This window comes from Phyllobates terribilis, unplaced genomic scaffold (genome assembly GCF_046119375.1).
Source record: "Phyllobates terribilis strain yellow unplaced genomic scaffold, ASM4611937v1 Scaffold_1__5_contigs__length_1240528914, whole genome shotgun sequence".
In the NCBI taxonomy this organism is placed as follows: Eukaryota; Metazoa; Chordata; class Amphibia; order Anura; family Dendrobatidae; genus Phyllobates; species Phyllobates terribilis.
The window spans coordinates 114,985,195-115,010,852 of NW_027362761.1; positions in this window are offsets into that span (position 1 = coordinate 114,985,195).

A 25,658-nucleotide genomic window follows, 5' to 3' on the forward strand; every position below is an offset into this window, starting at 1 on the left:
GAAAAGAAAATCTCCCAAAATTCTCAGCTCTCTCTGGAATATTTTTCCCTTTTTGTGATGCCAGAACTACAGTTGAATTATGAAGAGAAAGATAGTGTTTTATCCATTGCATGGCAGTAAGATTCAAATAAGGGGCCCTTTTTTCATGCTAAACTAAAAACCTGGTATTAAGTAGCTTGCAAAAGTATTCACCCCCCTTGGTTTTTTACCTATTATACATTACAACCTGTGTTTAAATATTTTTGTAATCCGATATGTGTGTGATGCATCAGCTCTAAATAATCAAAGTTGGTGAAGGGAAGTGAAGTGAGAAAAATATAAGCATAAATTAGATTTATGAGATTACATAACTTAAATTTGCATTTGCATATGTATTCACCCCTTTTGCTAGGAAAGCCCTAAAAAAATTCTGGTGAAAGCAATTACCTTCATAAGTCCCATGCTTAGTGAAATGCTTAGTGAAAGGAAGTCCACCTGTGTGCAATATAAGTGTCACGTGGTCTGTCAGTATATCCACAATTTTTCTGAAATGCCACAGAGGCTGCAACACCATTAAGCAAGAGAGACACCACTAACCAAACAACACTATGAAGACCAAGGAGATCTCCAAACAAGTCAGGGACAAAGTTGTTGAGAAGTACAAGTCAGGGATGGGTTCTAAAAAAATATTCAAATCTCTGATGCTCCCCCGAAGCACCATCAAATCCATTATCATCAAATGGAAATAACATGGTGCCAAAGAGATGGCCACCCACCAAAACTCTCAGCCTGGTAAGGAGGGCATTATTCAGAGACCAAAGGTAACCATGAAGGAGCTGCAGGGTTCCCAAGCAAAGACTGGAGTATCTGTCTATATGACCACAATAACCTGTAAACTCCATAGAGATGGCATTTATGGAAGAGTGGGCAAAAAAAAGCCTTTACTTAAAATTTTTGTGTGTAAGGCTCATTTTGAGTTTGCCAAAAGACATGTGTGAGACTCTCCAAATGTATGGAGGAAGGTGCTGTGGTCAGATGAGACCAAAATTGAACCATTTGGCCAACAAGGTAAACGCTATGTATGGCGCCAAACCAACACAGTTCATCTCTCCAAGAACACCATCTCCATAGTGAAACATGGTGGTGGCAGCATCATGCCGAGTCGAGCGGAAGATGGATGGTTCAAAATACAGGGATACTCTTGAGCAAAACCTGCTTCAGGCTGTCAGTGATTTGAGACTGGGACTGAGGTTCACCTTCCAACAAGACAATGACATAAAGCAAACTGCTAATGCAACACTCAAGTGGTTTAAGGGAAAACATGTAAATGCATTAAGGTCTGGGCTTTGACTAAAGTGGTCTAGTCAAAGCCCAGACCTTAATCCAATTGAGAATTTGCAGTTAGATAAGCTTCTGCTGCTGCAATGGGCTGCCAGTAGTCCGGCGCCGTATTGTCTCCACAATCTAGCAGAGAGGCAGACAGGCATGTCCACACCCTCCGGAGTCAGAAAGTGAAAAAAAGATTTGAAGATTGTGGTTCACAAGAAGAAACCATATAACTTAAAGGAGCTGGAGCAGTTTTGCCTTGATGAGTGGGCAAATATATCTACATATGGATCTGATTGAGAAATACTACTTAAAGTTTTAAGTGTATATCACCACTCAGTGTGAATATTTATGGTAAAATATATTCATTACTAAAGCTGTATTTTTTTCGAATGATGTACAAAATGGTTGTGGTTTAGTAAGTTTAGAAGATAATGTTTATGAGAAGTGAAATTTACTATGTAGACATTTTCAGTTATTGAGAATTATGAAAGTTGATGAGTGAGTCCATTGAACACATATTAGTCCCAAATTGCATTTAAGAAACTTTGGCTAAATATTTTTTGATATTAAGAATGCTAAGGTATGCAACTTTCCAACAGGAGTCTGGCATAGACTTTAGTCTGCAGTCCATCGCCTTAAGTGTCCATGCTTAAATGTGAGAAATATGAATTATACCTGAATTGAACCTGAAGGGAACTGAAGGTAACTGGATGCTTGAACACTGTAAACAATGTTTGTGTTTGTTTTCACTCTCACCCCCATAATCCTTCACTTTTTACAACTACCCCTAATCCCTACACCTAGTAATGAACTCTTCATCTCTCCCTCAATCCTCCTCATTCATCTCACCTCCTCCTCAGAAATATTCCTCAACATTCAATCATGTGTCTCTAAGCACAAACAGCCACCTCAAGCTCTCTCCTGCTCCCACTTACTTACATTTTCTCTGCTCCTCCTCACTATTAGTGATATCTCCCCAAATCCTGGTCCTCCTCACCACACCTTCACAGTCACTTCCACCTCCTATCCATGATCTATCACAAACTCTCACAACCCTTTTAACCTCATATACATCCAACCAGCCCCCACTTCCCCAGTCCCACTAACAGGAGTTCCATGGAACGCATGATCCGTCTGCAACAAACTTTCCTACATTCACTATCTTTTCATCACTAACAAACTTTCCTTCCTCGGCATCAGCGAAACCTGGTAGGTTTTCTCCTGTCTGATAACTGCTCCTTTACCCAAATCCCACTGCCACCCTCCATTACTCTCCCCTCTTTTGAGGTGCACTGTGTGCGCATCTACTCTCCCTCCAACTGGCTGTCATCTACTGTCCCACTGGACCGGCCACCACCTTCTTAGACAATTTTACCACCTGGCTACTTCATTTCCTCTCCGCTGACATCTCTACGATGATCATGGGTGACTTCAACATCCCCATTGACTCTTCCCTCTCAGCTTCTATCCCTCACTTCCTCCTTCGGCCTTACTCAATGGTCTTCCGCAGCCACTCACAAAGATGGCCACACTATGGACCTCACCTTCACCTGCCTCTGTTCCATGTCTAACCTCTCTAACTCACTCCTCCCTCTTTCTGACCACAACCTACTTACAGTTTCTACCCTTTCCTCTCCAGGGCAACAATCCCTACTCCACAAACTTGCATACCCTCGCAGAAATCTTAAACACCTTGACCTACACTCCCTCTCTGAATCCCTGCTCCCTCTTTCAGACATCACTTCCTTACATGACACAAATGTTGCTGCCGCTTTATATAACACCACAACAGCTGCAGCTCTCAATTTGGTCGCCCCCCTCGTACATACCAAAGCTTGCACAATCAACCTGCAACCCTGGCACACCAGCCCAACCAAAGAACTGTGACGGGCCTCTAGGGTTGCTGAGCATAGATGGAAAAGGGCCCACTCCAATGAGCACTTCATCGCATTCAAACAGTCCGTCACAGCCTTCAAGTCCACACCCACTGCAATAAAACAAACATACTCATTGTAACGGGTCTGGGAGGTGGAACCTCTGTGCAACTATACAAGGGGGCAGTCCTTGTAAGGAAGCAGGTGGCTCCCAGGGAAGACGGGCAGGTAGTCACGGCAAGTGACAGGGACAGTCTCTGGGTAGAGGGGCAGGTAGTCACGGCAAGTGACAGGGACAGTCTCTGGGTAGAGGGGCAGGTAGTCACGGCAAGTGACTGGGACAGTCTCTGGGTAAAAGACGGGTACTCATGGCAAGTGACAGGGACAGTCTCTGGGTAGAAGGACAGCAGGCAGGTGGCAGGTGAGCGGGCGAGAGTCTCTGGACGAGCAGGTGGTCACGGCAAGTGACGGCAGAGCCTCCAGGTAGGCTAGCAGGCAGGTAGCAGGTGAGCGCTCCCAGGTGAGCAGGCAAGAGTCTCTGGACAGGCAGGTGGTCACGGCAAGTGACGGCGGATCCTCCAGGTAGGCTAGCAGGCAGGTAGCAGGTGAGCGCTCCCTGGTGAGCAGGCAGGCTGGTCCATAGACAGACTGACAGGTGTCGGAAAGCAGACCGTCGGACCGCAGGCTTGCAAGCAGGTAAACGGATATCAGGCATGTATCAAGCAGGAATCTGGCAGGTAACTGGCAGGTAACAGGCAGGAATCCGGCAGGTGACTGGCAGGTAACAAGCAGGAATCTGGCAGGTGACTGGCAGGTGACTGGTAACGGGACCTGAGGGCTGAAGCAGAGTGAAGGCTTTGCAAAAACATTGCTCGGGCACCTCCATTTTGGAGGAGGTGCCTTAAATATGGGAGGTCCTCCGGCAATTGGCCGGGGACTCCTTAGGACGGCGCGCGCGGTCCCTTTAAGAGAAGGGGAGCGCGCGCGCGTCCTAAGCACACTGCCGGGGAAGGAGCGCGTGCCGGAAGCAGCGGGGAGAGAAGCGCAGGAGGACGCCGCACCAGGAGGGGGAGGTGAGAGGGACGGCGTCTCTGCTTAGTACGGGGCAGAGACGCCGATGCTACAGTACCCCCCCCCCCTTTAGTCCCCCTCTTTTTTTGGCCAGAAAGAAATTTTTCAAGGAGAAGCGGGGCGTTGATGTTCTCCCTGGGTTCCCAAGTTCTCTCCTCAGGACCAAACCCCTTCCAATCTACCAGAAAAAAGGTCTTTCCTCTTACCCTCTTGGAGGCCAGAATACTCTCTACCTCAAAGACGTCATCAGCGGAAACCGGAGCAGGAGGGGCACCTGGATTATTGGAAAAAGAGTTAAAGACAACGGGTTTGAGGAGAGATACGTGGAAGGAGTTGGGAATCCGTAGGGTGGCCGGGAGTTTTAATTTGTAGGCCACAGGGTTAATTTGCCTGAGGACTTCGAAGGGACCGATGAATCGAGGGCCCAACTTGAAGGAGGGTACTTTGAGCCGCACATGTTTGGACGAGAGCCAAACCTTGTCTTCCGGACGGAATTGAGGCAGATCCAGACGTCTCTTATCAGCATATCTCTTCATCCGCTCAGAGGACAGAAGAAGAGCGGACCTGGTACTCTCCCAAATAGTAGAAAATTCGCTGACAAGAGACTCCGCAGCAGGGTTGTCCACAGAAATGGAGACAGGGAGCGGAATCCGGAGGTGCTAGCCATAGACAATAAAGAACGGGGACTTGGAAGAGGATTCGCTCTCGTGGTTATTATAAGAGAACTCGGCCCAAGGAAGGAGGTCCACCCAATCAGAATGGTGGGCATTAACAAAGTGCCGGAGATAGCTGGTAAGGATCTGATTGATCCGCTCCACTTGACCATTGGACTGAGGGTGGTAAGCGGAGGAGAAGTCCAGGGTGACGTCCAGCAGTTTACATGTGGCTCTCCAGAAGCGTGAGGTAAACTGAACCCCTCGATCCGACACGATGTGGAGGGGTAGGCCATGGAAAAGGAAGATATGGCGAATAAAGTCCTTAGCCAGCTCAGGTGCAGACGGAAGACCAGGCAGGGGAATGAAGTGGGCCATTTTAGAGAAGCGGTCCGCGACCACCCAAATGACAGTGCACCCGGCAGAGACAGGAAGATCGGTAATGAAGTCCATAGCGATGTGTTGCCACGGGGCAACAGGTATGGGAAGCGGCAGGAGATGACCAGCTGGTAAGTGTCTGGGAATTTTGTTGCGGCCACAAGATGAACAGGCAGAGACGAAGTCTACCACATCCTTACGCAGGGTAGACCACCAGTAATGCCGGGAAATGAGTAGGAAGGTCTTCTTTTGGCCGGCATGGCCAGCTAGTTTAGAAGAATGACCCCAGCGAAGAACCCTCTCACGGTCTGGAGGCGCCACGAACGTCTTGCCGGGTGGAAGACGAGTCAAATCCAAGGGGGCCACATTCATCACCTTGGAGGGGTCGATAATGTGCATAGGCTCCTCCTCTTGGTCGGAGGACAGGAAGTATCGGGACAAGGCATCAGCTTTGACATTTTTGTCCGCCGGGCGGAAATGAAGGATGAAATCGAAGCGGGCAAAGAACAAAGACCACCGGGCTTGACGTGGATTAAGTCTTTGAGCATTTTGGAGATATGCCAGGTTCTTGTGATCCGTATAGATGATCACCCGGTATAGGGCCCCTTCAAGCAGGTAACGCCACTCCTCCAGCGCCAATTTAACAGCAAGCAGTTCTCGGTCTCCTATGGAATAATTGCGCTCAGAGGAGGAGAAGATTTTAGAGAAAAAGCCGCAGGTTACCATTCTCCCAGAGGAAGACTTCTGGGTGAGCACCGCTCCGGCTCCAGAGGAGGAGGCATCAACCTCCAGGTAGAACTGTTCGTTGCAGTCCGGACGGTGCAGCACAGGGGCAGAGGAGAAGGCTTGTTTCAGGGAAAGGAAGGCCTCCTCAGCTTCGGATCACCATACCTTGGGATTTGCTCCCTTACGGGTGAGCGCAGATATGGGCGCAGTCCGTGACGAGAAGTGAGGAATGAAGAGACGATAGTAATTAGCGAAGCCCAGGAATCGCTGTATCGCCTTCAAGCCCTCCGGACGGGGCCACTTTAGGACAGCAGAGAGCTTCTCGGGATCCATTCGCAAGCCTGTCTGGGAGATAACTTAGCCCAGGAAAGGAAGAGAGGTCTGCTCAAAAAGGCACTTCTCGTATTTAGCATAGAGTTGGTTCTGCCTGAGCCTAAGCAGGACCTGACAAACATCCCTCCGGTGTGTGGGAAGATCCGGAGAGAAGACCAAGATGTCGTCCAGGTATACCACCACGCAGGAGTAAAGAAGGTCACGGAAGAGGTCATTGACCAGTTCTTGGAAGACGGCGGGAGCATTACAGAGACGGAAGGGCATCACACGGTACTCAGTGTCCGTCCCGGGTATTAAATGCTGTTTTCCACTCGTCTCCCTGACGGATACGGACCAGGTTATACGCTCCACGTAGATCCAGCTTGGAGAAGATCCTGGCGCCTTTAAGACGATCAAATAACTCAGAGATGAGCGGAAGGGGGTATTTATTTTTAACCATGATCTGATTGAGTCCTCTATAGTCAATACAGGGGCGTAGCGAGCCGTCTTTCTTTTTGACAAAGAAGAATCCGGCTCCAGCCGGGGAGGTAGATTTCCGAATAAATCCCCTAGCCAGATTCTCTTCAATGTACTCAGACATGGCCCGGGTCTCGGCTGCAGACAACGGGTAGATACGCCCACGGGGAGGAGTGGTGTCAGGTACCAGGTCAATCGGGCAGTCATATGGCCTATGGGATGGCAACGTCTCTGCTTCCTTCTGACCGAAGACGTCCGCATAGGGCCAGTAAGGAGCCGGGAGACCAGGTAAATTAGCTGGAGTAGGCGGAGGGCGAACTGGACGGACCGGAACCAGGCAGGTCCTATAGCAGTCTGGACCCCATCGGAGTACTTCACCGGATCGCCAGTTCAATACGGGTTCGTGTGTCTGGAGCCAAGGTAGACCTAGCAACAGGGAGTGAGAAAGTCCGGACAACACATGGAATGAGATTTCCTCATTGTGCAGCATTCCCACCTGCAGGGTTATGGGTTCAGTGACGAGCAGGATGGTCTCCGAGAGAAGTCTTCCATCCACGGAGGCGACTGATAATGGTTCAGCCAGGGACTTGGTGGGAATACGGTATCTCTCTACCAGAGACTGGGAGATGAGGTTTCCAGCAGCTCCAGAATCCAGGTGGGCAAGTTCAAAGTGACGGTTTTCTCCCCAAGCAATAGAGACCGGTAAAGTCAGAGACGGAGAGGGCTTACTTTTGTCTAGGACGACCTCTCCGAGCGGTCTTAGACACTGGCGTTTCCCGGCTTCTCCGGGCAGGAACGGATGAAGTGCTCCATACTGCCACAATAGAAACAGCTTCCCTCGGCTCGGCGAGATTCTTGGCGAGATTTGACCATCTTGGTCTGGTCGATCTGCATAGGTTCAGGCGAGGGCGCCCGCGGAGTGACTGATTGAGAGGCAGGTCTCAGGGAAGTAGGAGCAGAGCAAGAAAAGTCTTTCTCCCAGGTAGTCTCTTTGGCACGTTCTTGGAACCGGATGCCAATCCGGGTAGCTAGTGACACCAGGTCATCCAGAGTGGTAGGAATGTCACGACCAGCTAACTCGTCCTTAATCCGACCGGAAAGACCCTCCCAGAAGACGGACACCAGAGCCTCATTTTCCCAGGCAAGCTCAGAAGCGAGGGTGCGGAACCGTATGGCATATTGGCCCACGGTGAGACTCCCTTGGCGGAGACGTAGCAGTGAGGAGGCAGAAGAGGGTTTCCGTCCAGGTTCATCGAAGACTTTCCAGAAAGCAGCGAGGAAAGACGGCAGGTCGGACACCAGGGGATCCACTCTCTTCCACAGGGGATTTAGTCATGCCAGTGCCTCCCCAGTAAGATGGGACATGATGAAGGCCACCTTGGCCCGGTCGGAGATGAACTGGTATGCCAATAGCTTAAAGTGCAGGGTGCACTGGTTTATGAAACCCCGAGCTAAAGTAGGTTCGCCGGCAAAGCGTGGAGGTGCCAGAAGCCGAGGTCCATAGTCGGGTACCATGAAGGGACTGGATTGCGGTACCGCAGGAAGGGGCACGGCTGGACCAGAGGTAGACATAGACAAGTCACACAATGCGCCTAGACGAGAGTTAACGGACCGTAGATAGGACAGTACCACCTCCTGCTGAGTTTTCTGACGTAAGACTTCCTGGTGCAGATCGGAGATCTGGGGACCACCATGTTCCATGGCCCGAGCAAACTGTAACGGGTCTAGGAGGTGGAACCTCTGTGCAACTATACAAGGGGGCAGTCCTTGTAAGGAAGCGGGTGGCTCCCAGGGAAGACGGGCAGGTAGTCACGGCAAGTGACGGCGGAGCCTCCAGGTAGGCTAGCAGGCAGGTAGCAGGTGAGCGCTCCCAGGTGAGCAGGCAGGCTGGTCCATAGACAGACTGACAGGTGTCGGAAAGCAGACCGTCGGACCGCAGGCTTGCAAGCAGGTAAACGGATATCAGGCAGGTATCAAGCAGGAATCTGGCAGGTAACTGGCAGGAATCCGGCAGGTGACTGGCAGGTAACAAGCAGGAATCTGGCAGGTGACTGGCTGGTAACTGGTAACAGGACCTGAGGGCTGAAGCAGAGTAAAGGCTTTGCAACAACATTGCTCGGGCACCTCCATTTTGGAGGAGGTGCCTTAAATATGGGAGGTCCTCCGGCAATTGGCCGGGGACTCCTTAGGACGGCGCGCGTGGTCCCTTTAAGAGAGGGGGAGTGCGCGCGCGCCCTAAGCACACTGCCGGAGAAGGAGCGCGTGCCGGAAGCAGCGGGGAGAGAAGCGCAGGAGGACGCCGCGCCAGGAGCGGGGAGGTGAGAGGGACGGCGTCTCTGCCTAGTACGGGGCAGAGACGCCGATGCTACACTCATCTCTCATATCCTCCCTGTTTCACAATTCTAATTCAACTATTCAACACCTTCAATTCTCTCTTCCGCCCCCCCAGCGCCTCCTCCCTCTCCCCTCAGCTGAAGACTTTGCCTCATTTTTCAAGCAAAAGATTGACACCATCAGACAAAGGATAGAAAGGATATAAAGGAGCTTGAAAAGGTACAAAGGAGGGCAACAAAATTAATAAGGGGAATGGAGGGACTGCAATACCCAGAGAGGTTGGCAAAACTAGGACTATTCAGCCTGGAAAAGAGAAGGTTGAGGGGGGACATAATAAATGTGTACAAATATGTTAGGGGACAGTATAGAGACCTTGCCCGGGATTTGTTCAAAAGGAGGGATATTACGGTAACAAGAGGGCACTCACTAAGACTGGAAGAGAAAAGGTTTCAGCACCAGCATAGGAAGGGGTTCTTTACGGTAAGAGCAGTGAGAATATGGAATTCACTGAGTGAGGAGACGGTAATGTCGGATTCACTACACCAGTTCAAGCGGGGACTGGATGCATTTCTAGATACCAGGCAGATTTCAGCATATACTTAAAAATAGAATAAAATAGTAGGTTGATACAGGGATTTATTCTGACTGCTGGTTTCAGAGTCGGGAGGGAATTTTTCCTCAGGTGAAGATTGGCTAAATCATTTGGGGTTTTTGCCCTCCTCTGGATCAACTTTAGCAATTACAGAACTAACAGGTCGAACTTGATGGACGCAAGTCTTTATTCGGCTTTACTAACTATGTAAAGCTTTTGCCTAAAGTCCCCCCAGCCCCTCCTCACACCTTCTCAATCCTCCTCCTCCAAAAACCAGCTTCTCCACCATTACGGAAGATCAGCTTTCCTCTTTACTCTCCAAATCACACTTCACCACCTGTGAACTTGACCTAATCCAGTCCCACCTCGTCCCGAACCTTACCACTATCTTCATCCCAACCCTAACCCACCTTTTGAACCTGTCACTAACAACTGGTGTTTTCCCCTCATGCTTCAAACATGCCTCGATCACACCCATCCTCAAAAAGCCCTCCCTTGACCCATCCTCGCTGACAAGCTACTGCTCCATATCACTTCTCCCCTATGCCTCAAAACTACTGGAACAACATGTCCACTTTGAACTGTCCTCTCACCTCCGCCTCCAATCTGGCTTCCGACTCCACCACTCTACTGAAACTGCCCTGACTAAAGTCACCAACGACCTAGTAACCGCCAAATCCAAGCGACACTACTCTGTCCTCCTCCTAGACCTCTCATCTGCCTTCAACACAGTGGACCATTCCTTCTTACTACAGGCTCTCTCATCTCTCGGTATCAGAGACTTGGCCCTATCTTGGATCTCTTCATACCTAACAGACAGGACATTCAGTGTCTCCCACTTACACACCACCTCCTCATCTCACCCCATATCTGTTGGTTTCCCCCAAGGTTTAGTTCTAGGATCCCTGCTCTTCTCCATCCACACCTTCGGCCTGGGACAGCTTATAGAGTCTCACGGCTTTCAGTATCACCTCTATGCTGATGACACACAGATCTACCTTTCTGGACCCAATATCTCCTCCCTACTAACCAAAATCCCACAATGTCCGCTATTTCATCCTTCTTCTCTGCTAGATTTCTAAAACTTAACATGGAAATAAAAGAATTCATTGGGGTAACCCTGGACTCTGACCTCTCCTTCAATCCACATGTCCAATCCTTTTCCTCTTCCTGCTGACTCCAACTCAAAAAAATCTCCCGAAACACTAGTGCACGCCCTCATCATCTCCCGCCTCGACTACTGCAACCTCCTGCTCTGTGGCCTCCCGTTCAACACTCTCGTACCCCTCCAATCTATCCTAAACTCTGCTGCCCGACTAATCCACCTGTCCCCCCCGCTATTCCCCGACCTCTTCTCTCTCTCAATCCCTTCACATTTCCCAGAGACTCCAGTTCAAAACCCTAACCATGGCATATAAAGCCATCCACAACCTGTCTCCTCCATACATCTGTGACCTAGTCTCCTGGTACTTACCTGGATGCAACCTCTGATCTTCACAAGATCTCCTTCTCCACTCCCCTCTTATCTCCTCTTCCCACAATCGCATAAAATATTTCTTCAGTGCATCCCCCCTTCTCTGGAACTCTCTACCCCACCATTTCTGACTCTTGCCTACTGTTGAAGCCTTCAGAAAGCACCTGAAGACCCACCTCTTGCAGTAACCATTGCTCCACCATACTGCTGCACGATTAGCTCTTCCCTCACCTACTGTATCCTTACCCATCCCTTGTAGACTGTGAGCCCTCGTGGGCAGGGTCCTCGCTCTTCCTGTACCAGTTCAAGATTATTGCAATAGTTTTTGTATGTATACCCCTTTTTCATATGTAAGGCGCCATGGAATAAATGATGCTATAATAAATAATAATATACTTTGTTCTTCTCATTGACAAAATTCAAGAGCTCTCCTTACCACAGGTGAATGAAAAAAATAATGAAGGTTCTAAGGGTGATATTTCTACTTGTGCGTTGTGCAGAGTGACATGCCTAGCCTAGCATGCCAATGTAAAGAGGCTTATAATTCTTCCAATGCTCCTCTGGAAAACTAAATATGCAAATTGCCTCTCTGAAAAGGCAATATGCATATTTAATTTCCCAGAGGAGTATTGCAAGGCTTATAAGCCTCCTCGCATTAGAATGCCAGGCAAGCATGTCACTCTTCACAAGGAGAAACATTACCCCTTAGATCCCAATTTTAGGCCTCTCATACAGACAAATTAGATCTCATACTTTGTACTGAAGAGCGGCAACACCCCGAACCACCGTGTCTGCAAATTGAGATTCTGATTTGGCTTTTATCCTAAGTCATGTGGCAAGGCTCGTTAAAGGGGTCATAGTGACTTTTAGGATTACTACTTCCAATAGATGGCACTAGAGTTCAAGTCCTCTTCCTCTCTGAAGAGGCAATTTGCACATTTGAAGGCTTAAAACTTTTCCATTCAAATGAAAAACCTTGAAGGTGTATACTCTAAGAAAACAAATAAATAGCTTAAAAATGTATTACATTCTGTGACATAATGTGTAGAACTGGTAGATGAACTGGTTTGAATGCAAGACTTCAGTATTTGACTTTTAGACTTAGGAAATAGCTCTAGGTAAGAGGAAACTAGCAGACTTCCTGACTTTGTCTATGTATTGGAAATGAACACTAAGGAACACTAAGTTAGGTTTCTAAGATCATTGACTGTTTCGTTAGTATCTGTTTCTTCCTTTCCTGTGACAATGTCAAGTAATGCTTTAACTTCATGAAAATATATAATATTAAAAATGTGCATACAGGATATGTATTTGATGGAAAAACTCTACAAACAAGACAAAGTATCTTCCTCAGATTGACTTTAAAGGCTGTTAAGAAGTTATGTGGAATATTTTGTTTGAAAGATTCTAAATATTGAATTAAAGGGAACCTGTTTTTACATATGGAAGCAGTGATACTGCTGTGTAAGTGGTTGTACCCCAATAATAATGATAACTTTTATATAGAGATTTCATGTACCAGTCATGATAAATCTAGCTTAGAAGTAATATGCAAGTCAGATCAGAAATTCACTAGGGGTAGGTCAATGGACTTTGCTTCTTACAAGTGCTTTGACACACACCAAGTGCACTTTCAGTCTGATTTGCATATGGTTTATTAGCTACATTTCACATGACTGGTACAATAACCTCTACAAAATAGGCATAATTTTTATCGAACAAATTATAGCCTGCAAAACCATTGAACTACATCCATAAATAAAACATGTTGGCAGGTTCCTTTTAAAGTATGGGATAAAAGTGCCGAAAGAAACCATTGACCCCTGGGCAGCATTAAAGAAATGATTTCTGAACAGAGTTTTGGGTCTCATTCTGTATAAATAAGTGCTCTTATGCATTTAACTTCAGATGCTAAAAGAAGGAGAGCACGCATTATTCATTGTTGCTATACAATACGATACAATACACTTTTTTGATCCCGGGGGAAATTGTAGTATCACAGAAGCACAACATAAACAAGAACATGACATGACAATTGGTATTGGCGAGTCATACGCTGGGTTACCTTAAACCTATACCATCCCACCCCCCTTATCCGAAATAATAGGCTGACACCAGAAGTGGATTAAATTGGCCACAGCAGCCATTTATTTAACAAACAAATGTAACATAAAACCAATCGACATTGGAGGATTGTCCTTGAAGCCTCAGCCCTGCAATGGGCAATGTCCATATATGCCTATCCACAACTGCTCAGGGTTGACTTCTACCTCTATCCGTATATCACCAACTCAGAGGCACCTGGTAAACAACCCGGCTTTTACCCATAGTCCATTAAGGCTGGCCCTTCCAGCCTTAAGGCAGGAATTCCACTACCCACCACCACTTACATATGTCCACTTGGGGGTCCAGAACCTTATGTGTTCCCCCCCACCCCCAACTTCGAGGACCATTCCCCCTTTACGCCATGCTGTTATGACAAAGAAATTGCATCCTTAGTAAAACAATACAAAGTGACAATGGCAACAGAAATGTATCCCTTGCCTCTGTTTCCTAAAACCTTGATAAAAAAAAAAAAACGGGGGGAGGGAAGGGGGGTCCCCGTAGAACCAACAAGGGAGGGTGGGTGGGAGATTGCTCTTCTCAGTAGGGCAACCTAAAATGGCTGCCTGTCCTTCCTGGTTAGGACTTTATAAGCCCCCCCCTCCTCCCTCCAAAACTCTCCTCCCACCAATTCAGTCCAACCAATCCCTATGTCCCAACTCATCCACATACTTCTTTTAACCCTACCTGCACCTCAGTGCAAATCCCTAACTTAATTCCCGGCCTAAACCCTGTCATGCCGGCCTCCCTTTTATGGCAGGGCCCAGTATGGCCTTACATTACTTAATTAATAAAATCAAAACAATACCCACTAAATACATACATTTTGTCAGCTTGATAGGGCTTGAGGGTTAAAGAAATGAGATGGTTTATGAGTTAATTTTATGATCCATTATAGTCTGTCACTAAGTGATTTAGTGGTTAGTAAAAGAGTTTCTGCATCCGTGAGGGTTTAGGCTTTGGCTACATGGTGACTTTGGCCTTGAAACCTGTCAGGAAGCCAAGGTTTGGAAGGTGTCTGCTACTGCTACATTTTAGTGCAATACAAATGAATGGCCCAGAGTATTGCAATTGTGACAAGCAAGTTTAAATTTTTTTTGCCACAGTTGCACTTCTTGCAGCTGGCTTATCGCGATGCTACCACCCTGTGGGTGACAATGTGTCCCCATTAACTTGTATTGCTGCTACAAATACTAACCATGTCAGATTTTTTACAACTTGCTTGTTACAGTTGTAGAACTTTGTGGGTCACTAAGAAGCCCCCATTCACTTGTATTGAAATGCAATGTAGCAGCGACACCTAGTGAATTTTGGCAGTGCAACAGGTGTTATGGTCAAAGTCACCATGTAGCCCCAGCCTTAGTGTTTGCCTAAATTTGACTATAAAACTACATCATATTTTCGCACAAGTCCTAAACGTAGAAAAGAGAACCAAATCAAGCAAATGACCCAAAAATATTAGACTATCATTTTTTACATGAGGAAAATAATTGTAATTTAACATGTCTATGAGTGGCAAAAGTCGATAAACCTTTAGGATTACCAAATAATTTAAATGTAAAAATAGGTTCTGATGTTTTAAATCAATGGGATGACAATCAGGTGTTGGTGGGCAATATGTTTTATTTAAACAAAGAGGATCGATCAAAGTCTGATATTCACAACATGTTTGTAGAAGTGTACAGTGCAACATAGGAGATTTCTTAGAACCCCAGAAGAAGAGTTGTTGATGCTCATCAGGCTAGAAAAGGTTACAAAACCATCTCTAACGACTTTTGACTCAACCAATCCACAGTCAGACTGATTTTATACAAATGAAGGAAATTAAAGATCATTATGACCTACTCCAGGAGTAATCGACCAATAAAGATCACTACAAGAGCAAGGTGTACAATAGTCTGCAATATCACAAAGGAACCCAAGGTAAAATCTAAGCAACTAAAGGAATTTGTCCCATTAGCTAATGTTAATGTTCATGTGTTAACCATTAGGAGGGTACTGAACAATAATGTGCGTAGCAGGAGAAAGCCATTGATCCCCAAAAGAACATTGCTTCCTGTCTGAAGTTTGCTAAACATCACTTAAGAAAGCCAGAAGGTTATTGGATAGGGATGAGTAGATCTGCCAAAATTAGAATTTGCTAAATTATGCAGATTTTCCCTAGCCATTCAATTCACAGCAAAGTTATTCTTACAAATTGAATGTCTCTTATTATCTCTCCAGATCCCAGAGCATAATAAAGTCAAAATGCAATAAAAAACTTATACTCACCTCACTGCTGACTTATACTGTCCCTCCATTGTTCACTCTCCTCCATCCAATCCTTAGAGTCACCTCTTCTTGCCTCTATTGTGAGCCACATCTCTCGGCCTGTTAACTCTGGCGGACTTCTGGCCATGGCCTGGTCTTGGAGGTCACTGATGTGTGACACTCATTGACTTCTATACAGTGTCCATTTTAGGACATGATCAGATATCAAAGTCAAACATCAGAATAATGTCAGTTTCAGGCTAAATACCCTCTCTGAGAACTGACTTTGATATGTGACTTTGATAAGTGACTTTAGCATCTGACTTTGATATGTGACTTTTATAAGTGACTTTGACATCTGACTTTGATAATCTTTCAACAGGATCACATATGCTGGGCTGATTGCAAGCACTACAAGTCAAAAGCCAACCAGCAAGGCTCCTGAGCATGCAGAATAAATCTTATAGAGAGAAGGAAATACCACAAAATCAGCACAGCAATATACCCAAAATACCTCAACAAAATCAGAACAAAACCAACAAAAAGGTATAATAAGGAGCCACAAGGTAATGTTTATCAAAGATAATTCAATATATTTTATTAACAAATCAATTAAAAACAACAACAGACAAAGACAATATAAAAAACACATTAAAAACAGAACAGCTCAGGAGGGGGAATGGTATGGCTCAAAGAAAATATACATGTGTAATGAACCTCTTCATAAAATAGATGCTGTCAGTTAAATATAAATAATGCATATGTTCATAGAATTACATATAGCCCCAAATTAAACAAATAAATAAATTGATGTATCAAAAATAATTCTAATAATGTGTATTGAAATAATTAAAGGCTCAGGGTATGTAAATACTGTTATGCCCAAAAATGACAAAAGTATTCTCTGAGTGATACCTTTATTGGCTAACCAGAAAAAAATATATACATGCAAGCTTTCAGAGCACAGAGGCTCCTTCGTCAGGCAATATTACAAAATAGTAATTACAACATTTGTAATTTTGCCTGAAGGAGCCTCTGTGCTCTGAAAGCTTGCACATATATATATATTTTTCTGGTTAGCCAATAAAGGTATCACTCCGAGAATACTTTTGTCATTTTTAGGCATAAAAGTATTTACCTCAATTTTTCTGGCTAACACGGTACCATAACATAACTTTGTATTGTACATCAAGGTTCAGGGTAGAAATTTATCAAAAGTGCCAGTGCAAATAAATTATTAAATAAATAAATGCCCACCAATGTAAGTTACATATCAATACATATTATAAACCAGATATTTTAACATAATCAGTGTCAATTACATACCGTATATACTCGAGTATAAGCCGACCCGAGTATAAACCGAGGTAACTCATTTTACCACAAAAAATCTGGGAAAACTTATTGACTCAAGTATAAGCCTAGGGTGGGAAATGCAGCAGCTACTGGTAAATTTCCCCATCCAGGTAAGCATTGCCCACTCATCCCCAATCCTGGTATGCATTGGCCCCTCATCCCAATCCTGGTATGCATGCCCCCCTCATCTCAATCCTGCTATGCATGGCCCCCTCATCATCAATCCTGGTATGCATGGCCCCCCCATCATCAATACTGGTATGCATGGCCCCCCCATCATCAATCCTGGTATGCATGGCCCCCTCATCCCAATCCTAGTATGCACGGCCCCCTCATCCCAATCATGGAATGCATGGCTCCCTCATCACCAATCCTAGTATGCATGGCCTCCTCATCCCCAATCCTGGTATGCATGGTCCCCTCATCCCCAATCCTGGTATGCATGGCCTCCTCATCCCCAATCCTGGTATGCATGACCACCTCACCCCCAATCCTGGTATGCATGACCACCTCATCCCCAATCCTGGTATGCATGGCCTCCTTATCCCCCAATCCTGGTATGCATGGCCTCCTCATCCCCCAATCCTTGTATGCATGGCCTCCTCATCCCCTAATCCTGGTATGCATGGCCCCCTCATCCCCCAATCCTGGTATGCATGGCCTCCTCATCCCCCAATCCTGGTATGCATGGCCTCCTCATCCCCCAATCCTAGTATGCATGGCCTCCTCATTCCAATCCTTGTATTCATGGCCCCCTCATCCCCCAATCCTGGTGTGCATGACCCCCTCATCCCCAAATACTGATATGCATGACCCCCTCATCCCCCAATCCTGGTATGTATGGCCTTCTCATCCCCAATCCTGGTATGCATGGCCTCCTCATTTCCCAATCCTGGTATGCATAGCCTCCTCATCCCCTAAACGTGGTATGTATGGCACCCTTCATCCCCCAATCCTGGTATGTATGGCCTCAACACAGCACACATAAAAAATAAACACTTTTACTCACCTTCCTTCCTAACCTCTGCTCCAGCCTGGCATCATGTTCTGCTGTAGCTGCTCATGTCAGCATCTGAGCAGCGCATGGCATCACTGCCTTGTGCTCTCAGACACTTTTGAGAGCTTACGGCATATTGACTCCTCTCAATGCCGGGACTATGTGCATGGAGAAGAGTGAATATGCATTCTCTTTAGTAATGGCACTGTTAACAGGAGCTGTGGCTCAGCGCTCCTCTGTGCCCGCTACTAAAGAGAATGAATATTCATTCTTCTTCATGCCCATGTGAGAGGAGAAGAGTGAATATTAATTTCTCTTTAGCAGCGGGCACACGTGGTAGCTGCAGCATCAGCTACTGCGTGTGCCCAGCTCCTCCTCCGTCGAAAGAGATGAGAGGGAGCACAAAGGTAATGTTTATCAAAGATAATTCAATATATTTTATTAGCAAATCAATTAAAAACAACAACAGACAAAGACAATATAAAAAACACATTACAAACAGAACAGCTCAAGAGGAGGAAGGGTATGCCCCCAAGAAAATATACATGTGTAATGAACCGCGTCATAAAATAGATGCTGCCAGTTTAATAAAAATCATGCATATGTTCATAGAATTACATATATGCCCAAACTAAACAAATAAATAGATTGATGTACCAAAAATAATTCTAATAATGTGTATTGAAATAATTAAAGGTTCAGGATAGAAAACTATCAAAATTGCCATTGCAAATAAATAATTAAATACATAAATACCCATCAATGTAAATTACATATCAATACATATTATAAACCGGATATTTTAACATGATCAGTGTCAATAACATAGCTTAAATAACAACCAAAAAGTGGGATCCTGTGCAGCATGCAGGGTAACAATCAAATAGAAGCAAAGAAGAGATGTAATAAAAGTAACATGAGGACATACCACAACCCCCTCACACCACTTCAATGCCGTTTCGCTCCTGCTTCATCAGGTAGTGTGGTGTGAGGGGGAGTGCAGGGCCCGTACATAGTTCGTGGACAGCTGTAACTCGTTACTACAAATAGCAAGCATCTTACTATCTGGCGTCATCACCCCCGCATGCGCCCCGGCAAACACATCCGGGGCGGAGGATCCGGCACGGGTCACCGAAGAGCAATTAGCCATCAAATTAGCTATTAACCATTGACAAATACCCTGGCCCAGATGGTATTCATACACGGATACTGAGTGAATTGAGCTCAGTTATTGACAAACCGCTGTATCTCATATTCTTAGACTCTCTTTAACAGGGGTTGTGCCACAGGATTGGAGGATAACCAATGTGGTACCGATATTTAAGAAAGGTAAGAAGGTGGATCCAGGTAACTACCATCTAGTAAGTCTGACATCAGTAGTGTGCAAAGTTTTTGAGGGCATCATAAGAGATGACCTGCAGAGATATATGAGAGAGAATAATATAATAAATGGTAATCAACATTGATTCATGAAAAATAGGTCGTGTCTAACCAACATGTTGGGTTTCTATGAGGAGGTAAGTGCAAATCTGGATGTTGGTAATGCGGCTGATTTATTTGGACTTTGCAAAGGTATTTGATACTTTACCACAGAACTTGGGGAAACTATATGTAGATGTGTAAGGAATTGGCTAAATCATAGGAAACAAAGAGTCGTCATAAATGGTACATTCTCTAAATGGGACATAGTCAGCAGTGGGGTGCCACATGAATCTGTGCTAGGACGGATTCTTTTTAACCTCTTTATTAATGACCTTGGGGATGGGATTGAGAGTAAAGTGTCAGTTTTTGCTGATGACATGAAACTATATAGGATATTAAAATCTGATCTTGACATTATGATGTTGTAGAATGATCTGGATAAGATGACTGAATGAGTAAACACTTGGCAGATGAGGTTTAATGTAGATAAATGTAGAGTAATGCACCTAGGAAGGAGTAATTCTTTTGCTACATATACATTAAATGGGAGTATACTTGGGACTATAGAACAGTAGAAGGACTTGGGTATTCTGGTTACAAGTAAGCTGACCAGCAGTACTCAATATCAAGCAGCAGCCGCAAAAGCAAGCAAGACTAAAGAGAATTAAAATCCTGCGATCCCAACATATTGTTACCCCTTTATAAATCACTGGTGAGGCCACATCTGGAACATGGGATCCAGTTTTGAGTTCCACATTTTGAAAAGGATATTCAGAAGTTATAGTCAGTTCAAAGGCGTGCAACAAGATTATTACAAGGAATGGAGGCCTCTCATATAATGAAAGGTTGAAAAAGTTGAGCTTGTTTAGCTTAGAAAAACAACGCCTTAGAGGGGATCTCATTTACATGTATAAATATACAGTATGTGTGGCCAGTATAAAGGACTAGCACATGACTTATTCCTTCCAAAGACCATACTAAGGACCAGGGGGCACTCATTACGGGTGGAAGAAAGGCTATTCTGGCACCTAAACAGGAAGGGGTCCTTTACAGTCAGAGCAGTTGGACTGTGGAATGCTCTACCACAAGAGGTAGTGATGGCTGACACTACAACTTTCAAAAAAGGGCTGGATGATTTCCTCGATATAGGTAACATTGTGGGTTACAGTTAAATTAGACAAAATGTTACAGCTATAGTAGTACATTTGATCTAGGGTTCTTGTACTGATCGCTTTTTCTTGGGGTCAAGAAGGAATTTTTCCCCATGATGTAAATTCGATGAATGTGTCCTGAGGTTTTTGCCTTCTTTTGGATCAACAGATTTAGGTATATGGATTTTAGTAATACCATTATTAGAATCATAAAAATAATACAAAAAAATAAAACTAATTAAAAAAATTATAAACTGGTTCATTTGTAATAGTAATAGTGCAGTAATAATAAAAATGGTAATAAAAATACATTTGTGAGGCCTAGTCCTAGTAAGTTAGTGTAGTGTTAGTGTAGGGAGTACAATTGGGGGAGAAAAGTTGAACTTGATGGACCTAGGACTTTATTCCACCTACGTTACTATGTTACTAAGTGACTGACATCTGACTTTGATAAGTGACTTTGACAAGTGAGTGACTTTTACAACAGATAATAATGAAAAAAAGTTCACTGTACACTTCTGGGACTTGAACCCAAAACTCTATGCCTGGAAGCCAGTACACTTACCATTGAGCTATACACTCAGTTGAAGAAACTTATGCATTCTATTTGGTTATGTGATTTTCAGTGCAAACTTGTCTGAAACTCATTGGGACTTTCACATAGACTTCAAGCAAGCCAAATTCAAATGATGTGTGACTTTGATAAGTGAGTCTGATATCTGACTTTCTTCACACATCACAATCACTTTTAGATACCCTGAGTATTGTTTATCCCATAAGACAAGAAAAGCTGCCAGCTGATATTGTTTGACCCTATGGCTGAATGGTAAAGCTTCAGACTCAGAGTGGAGTTTTGGGGTTCAAATCCCAGGACAGGACCATAAGAATTTTTAATTATGCTTAGTTCGCACACAAACTACAGGGATGTTTTACTTTTAATTAGTGTTGAACCCCCCGTAGTGTTCGGGTTCAGTTCGTCGAACACCGGCATGTTCATCGAACACCGTTAAAACCAATGGCAGGGATTGTCTGCCACTCACTGTAATGTCACAGCCATGGTGGTTGTGGCATTACAGTAGTTGCCCAAATCGATGGGAACAGTGCTCACAGTGAAGCATGAAAAGCCAGCAATTCAGCAGCGGCATACACCGTTGCCCAACAATTTAGAACAGAAGGAATAGAGTATCACACATAGATTAGATAGATAGAAACATGTCAGTCACATATATAATAAGCATAGTGACAGTGTTGGTTACTGTACTTGTTATTTAGTGTTAAAAAAAAGGATTTATTAAAAAAAATAATAGTGTTTTCATGCACCCGTCTCTTTAAAAAAGCCGGCCGGCAATTCAGCAGCGGTACCCGACAATTTAGAACAGAAAGAATAGAGCATCACACATAGATTAGATAGATAGAAACATGTCAGTCACATATATAATAACTACAATGATAGTGTTGATTACTGTACTTGTCATTTAGTGTTAAAATAAAGGATTTATTAAAAAGAAAGTGGCGTGGGGTTCCCCATAATTTTAGTCTCTAGCGGAGGTTAAGCAGATGGCTGGGGCAGATGTTTGAAGTTGTGGGAAGGGGGTAATACCCACGGAGCTTCCCAGGCTACTAATACCTAGCCTTTACTAGCTATTAAAAAGGGGGACCCCCTATCTTAATAGCTAGCAAAGGCTAGGCAGACAGCTGGGGGCATCCACGACACCGTGTTGCCCGATGGGGGGGCGTGGCCTCCCTGTCATCCACGGCACCGGTGGGAGTGGCCTCTGGGGCCCCCACCGTGCTGCCTGGTGCGGGGGGCGTGACCTCACAGACAAAACCTGCCCAAGTGGGCGTGGCTCCGCCCAAAAAGGGACGGGGCTTAGCGCTGGCAGCTGCTGGGAGCAGTAGTGCCACGGCTGCGGCTGACAACAGAGGGGGTGCCTGCCTGTCGGGGTCCTCTGTGCCCGTGGGCTTATCTGGGGCAGGGGCGCCGGCAAAAATGGCAGCAGCACCTGGCTCCCAAAACCCCCCGGCAGGGAAGGTGCTGCCAGCAGGTGGTGGCAGTGGTAATGCCTGAGATAAGACTGCAGGTAAAAAGTGTATGCAGAAAAAGAAGAACTGTGACCCCAGTGTGCATGTGAGTGGGAGTGGGGCGAGTGGGGTGACTGTGGGTATGGATGTGGCTGTGGTTGAGGATACGAATGTGTATATGTCTGTTGGTAGTGGGGGGAGTGGGGACAGGGCTGGTCCATCTGCCCCCCCAGCTGCTAGTCCCCGGAGTTTTACGGGGGTAGTAGCCGGGGCCTCGGGGTCTTCTCGGGGGGCTTCCTCACCTCTGGACCTCAGGGATGGTGACTTGCGATGCCGTTTCCTGGAGGCCCTCAAGAAGGGAGAACGGACGATCGAGGTAGAGGGAAGAGAGGTGGACCTGACCTTTTGGCTGGATAGACATGGCCTGGCTGCCTTCCAAGATAAAAGGGAGGGGGAGACAGTGTGGTCCCTTCCGACAGCCGGGCAAGGGGTGGCCAGGAGAAATGTGGTCCATCTTCGGTGGAAGGGCAATGAAGGGTGCCCGCCGAGAGCGAGGGTTGTGGAGCTCCTCCTGAAGATGAACTTCAGGGCGACTGACATCTTTGCCCTGATCCATCCTTTGGTACCTGCATCTTTGACATCAGTTTGGTTCGACCGGAGGGCCTAGAGCTTTTCTGGTCGAATTTTGAACTGGTGAAGGGGGAGCCCGGCTGGCGAGACTTTTCCGTGCAGGCGGTGTCTCGCCAAAATGGCGTAAAGAGGGTGAACGTTCTGAAAAGTACTGAGTCACTCTCTGGGATCGATATCATGACGTGGCTTTCTCGCTATGGGGGGGTCACGGACGTCCCAAAGAAGAACAGGGACGAGTTTGGCATTTGGTCAGGGGGCTGGACCTTCATGATGAGGTTGAAGGTCTCAGGCGGTACTGTCACCCACATCCCCTCCTCAGCATGTCTGGGGTGGGACAGGATCCTGATCTTCTACCAGGGGCAACCGAAGGTCTGCCACAGGTGCGGTGATCCCCGCCACTTCAGTGTGAGCTGCAAGGTGCAGAAATGTGCCTTGTGTGGCGGGGTAGGTCATCTTGCCACGGCCTGTGGTGACATTAGGTGTCACCTGTGCGGTGACCTAGGTCACTCGTATAGCCGCTGCCCCCGCTTCTTTACTAACACCATCTCTGGTCAGGCAGGGGAGAGCCATGGGGGGGTCCCTGGCGGTGCATCTTCTGCTGAAGCTGGAGGTGGGGGCGGGAGAGGGGCTGATGGGCCGGTGAGGTAAGGTGAGGCCAGTACATTTGCCCACCAGTGGCATCAGGTAAGGCGCTGTAGGGGTAGGGGGCAGGATAAGCCTCAGGCGACTGGGGTGATGTCTGTCCCCTCCCCAGAAGCAGCAGCCGGAGCCCCTGAGGAAGGAGGCGGTGAGCGATGAGATCAGGAGGATGGAGAGGGAGGAGGTGGCTCCTTCTGATGACTCCTCCCAGCATGAAAGTCTGGACGAGGAGGTGGTGGAGCAGCCTAAAAAATCAGGTGACAGTAAGACCAGTAAGAGTCGGAGAAGGAGGAGCCGAAAGGGGGCAAAAATATCTAAGGCCCCCCCCCGGCTACTAAGGTGCCTATGGAAGGGCTCACCGGCTCCCCTCTGATCCCCCTCTCCAACCGGTTCCATGCCCTTGATGACTCTGCTGTGTCGGAGGTCGGGGGTGAGGGACTGGCGGTAACATCTGGGGTGCCTTCAGGGATCGGCGGGGTCCGTCCTCCAGGGGGCTCACTTTCCTCTGGGGGGGGACTGCCCCGGTGTCCAGGGGTGAGGAGCCCAGTACTGGGAAGGAGGTGTCGGGTGCTATGGACACCTCTGTGTCACTGAAGAGGAGGGGAGAGTCTGGCTCCTCCTCTGAAGGTGAGGAAAAAAAATTGGGGGGTACGGTTAAAAGGAAGGCCGTCTAACGCAATCACCCATGATGGCGGAACCTACCCCGTTGACTCTGGCGTCGATTAATGTCGCCAGTATAAAGTCAGTTGCGGCCAGATTTATGGCCTTTGATTTTTTCAACCGAGTTGAGGCAGACATTTTATTTTTGCAGGAGACCAGACTAACGGACATGGGGGCCATTTACAAAGCAAGGAGGGAGTGGAAGTGCGGGCCCTCATACTGGTCTCTTGCGGCCGAGCCGTATAGCGGGGTAGCGGTCCTTTTTAAGGCCGCTTCGGTGGAATGCAGACGGGTGTTCGAGGTAGAAATGGGGAGGTGCTTGGCCCTTGACGTCTTCATGAGGGGACAGGAGCTCCGGCTCATTAATATCTATGATCCACAGTCAAAGTGGGACCGTAAATGTCTCTTCCTGAAGATCAAGCCATATCTTTTTACGAGCCGGCAGGTGGTATTCGGTGGGGACTTTAATACTATAACTAGATCCCGTGATAGGGGAGGCCCCGGAGACCGAAGGCTGGCTTTTGATAGTAATACCCTTAATAGCATAGCAAGGGAAGCTCGGCTGGTGGATGTCCACATCCGGCTCACCCCAGGTCACAGGGTTTTCACCTTTTATAGGGGTAGTTGTAGGTCTAGGATAGATAGTTTTTTTTTAAAGGAGGAAGCCGTCTCTTCTGCAGTGTCCGCTGTTGAGGTGGAATTCTCCGATCACTGTTTCATTTTCTTTTCCTTGAATGTTACAGAGACTCCCCGGAGAGGGAGAGGCCTATGGAAGCTGAATTCGTCCCTGTTGGAAGAAGCAGATGTAAGGCAATCCTTTGAGGAATTTCTTCAGAGCCAGGTACCTCTCTTGGGTCTCTGTAGCAGTAAGTCTGAGTGGTGGGAGATCTTCGAAAGAAGGGTTGCGGGGTTCTTCCGTCAGCTCTCGAACCTCCGGGGCCTGAACAGTTACCGCCTGCATCGGGAGCAGGGGAGGAAACTCGAGCAGCTCGTCTCGACTGGAGGGGACCGTGAGGAAATCTCCAGGGTGAAGGCCTTGCTCAAGGGCTGCTAGTATGATAGGCACACATCCTTAGTTTTTGAGAGGGATTTCGGGAGGTACCGCTCGCCCGACCCCTACAGGAACAGCAGGATGTCAGTGAGTTGCAAGATGGTAACAGGACTGATCGACAGTTCGGGATCCCTGAACAGATCCAAATCAGGGATCCTGGAGGTGGTCAGATCCTTCT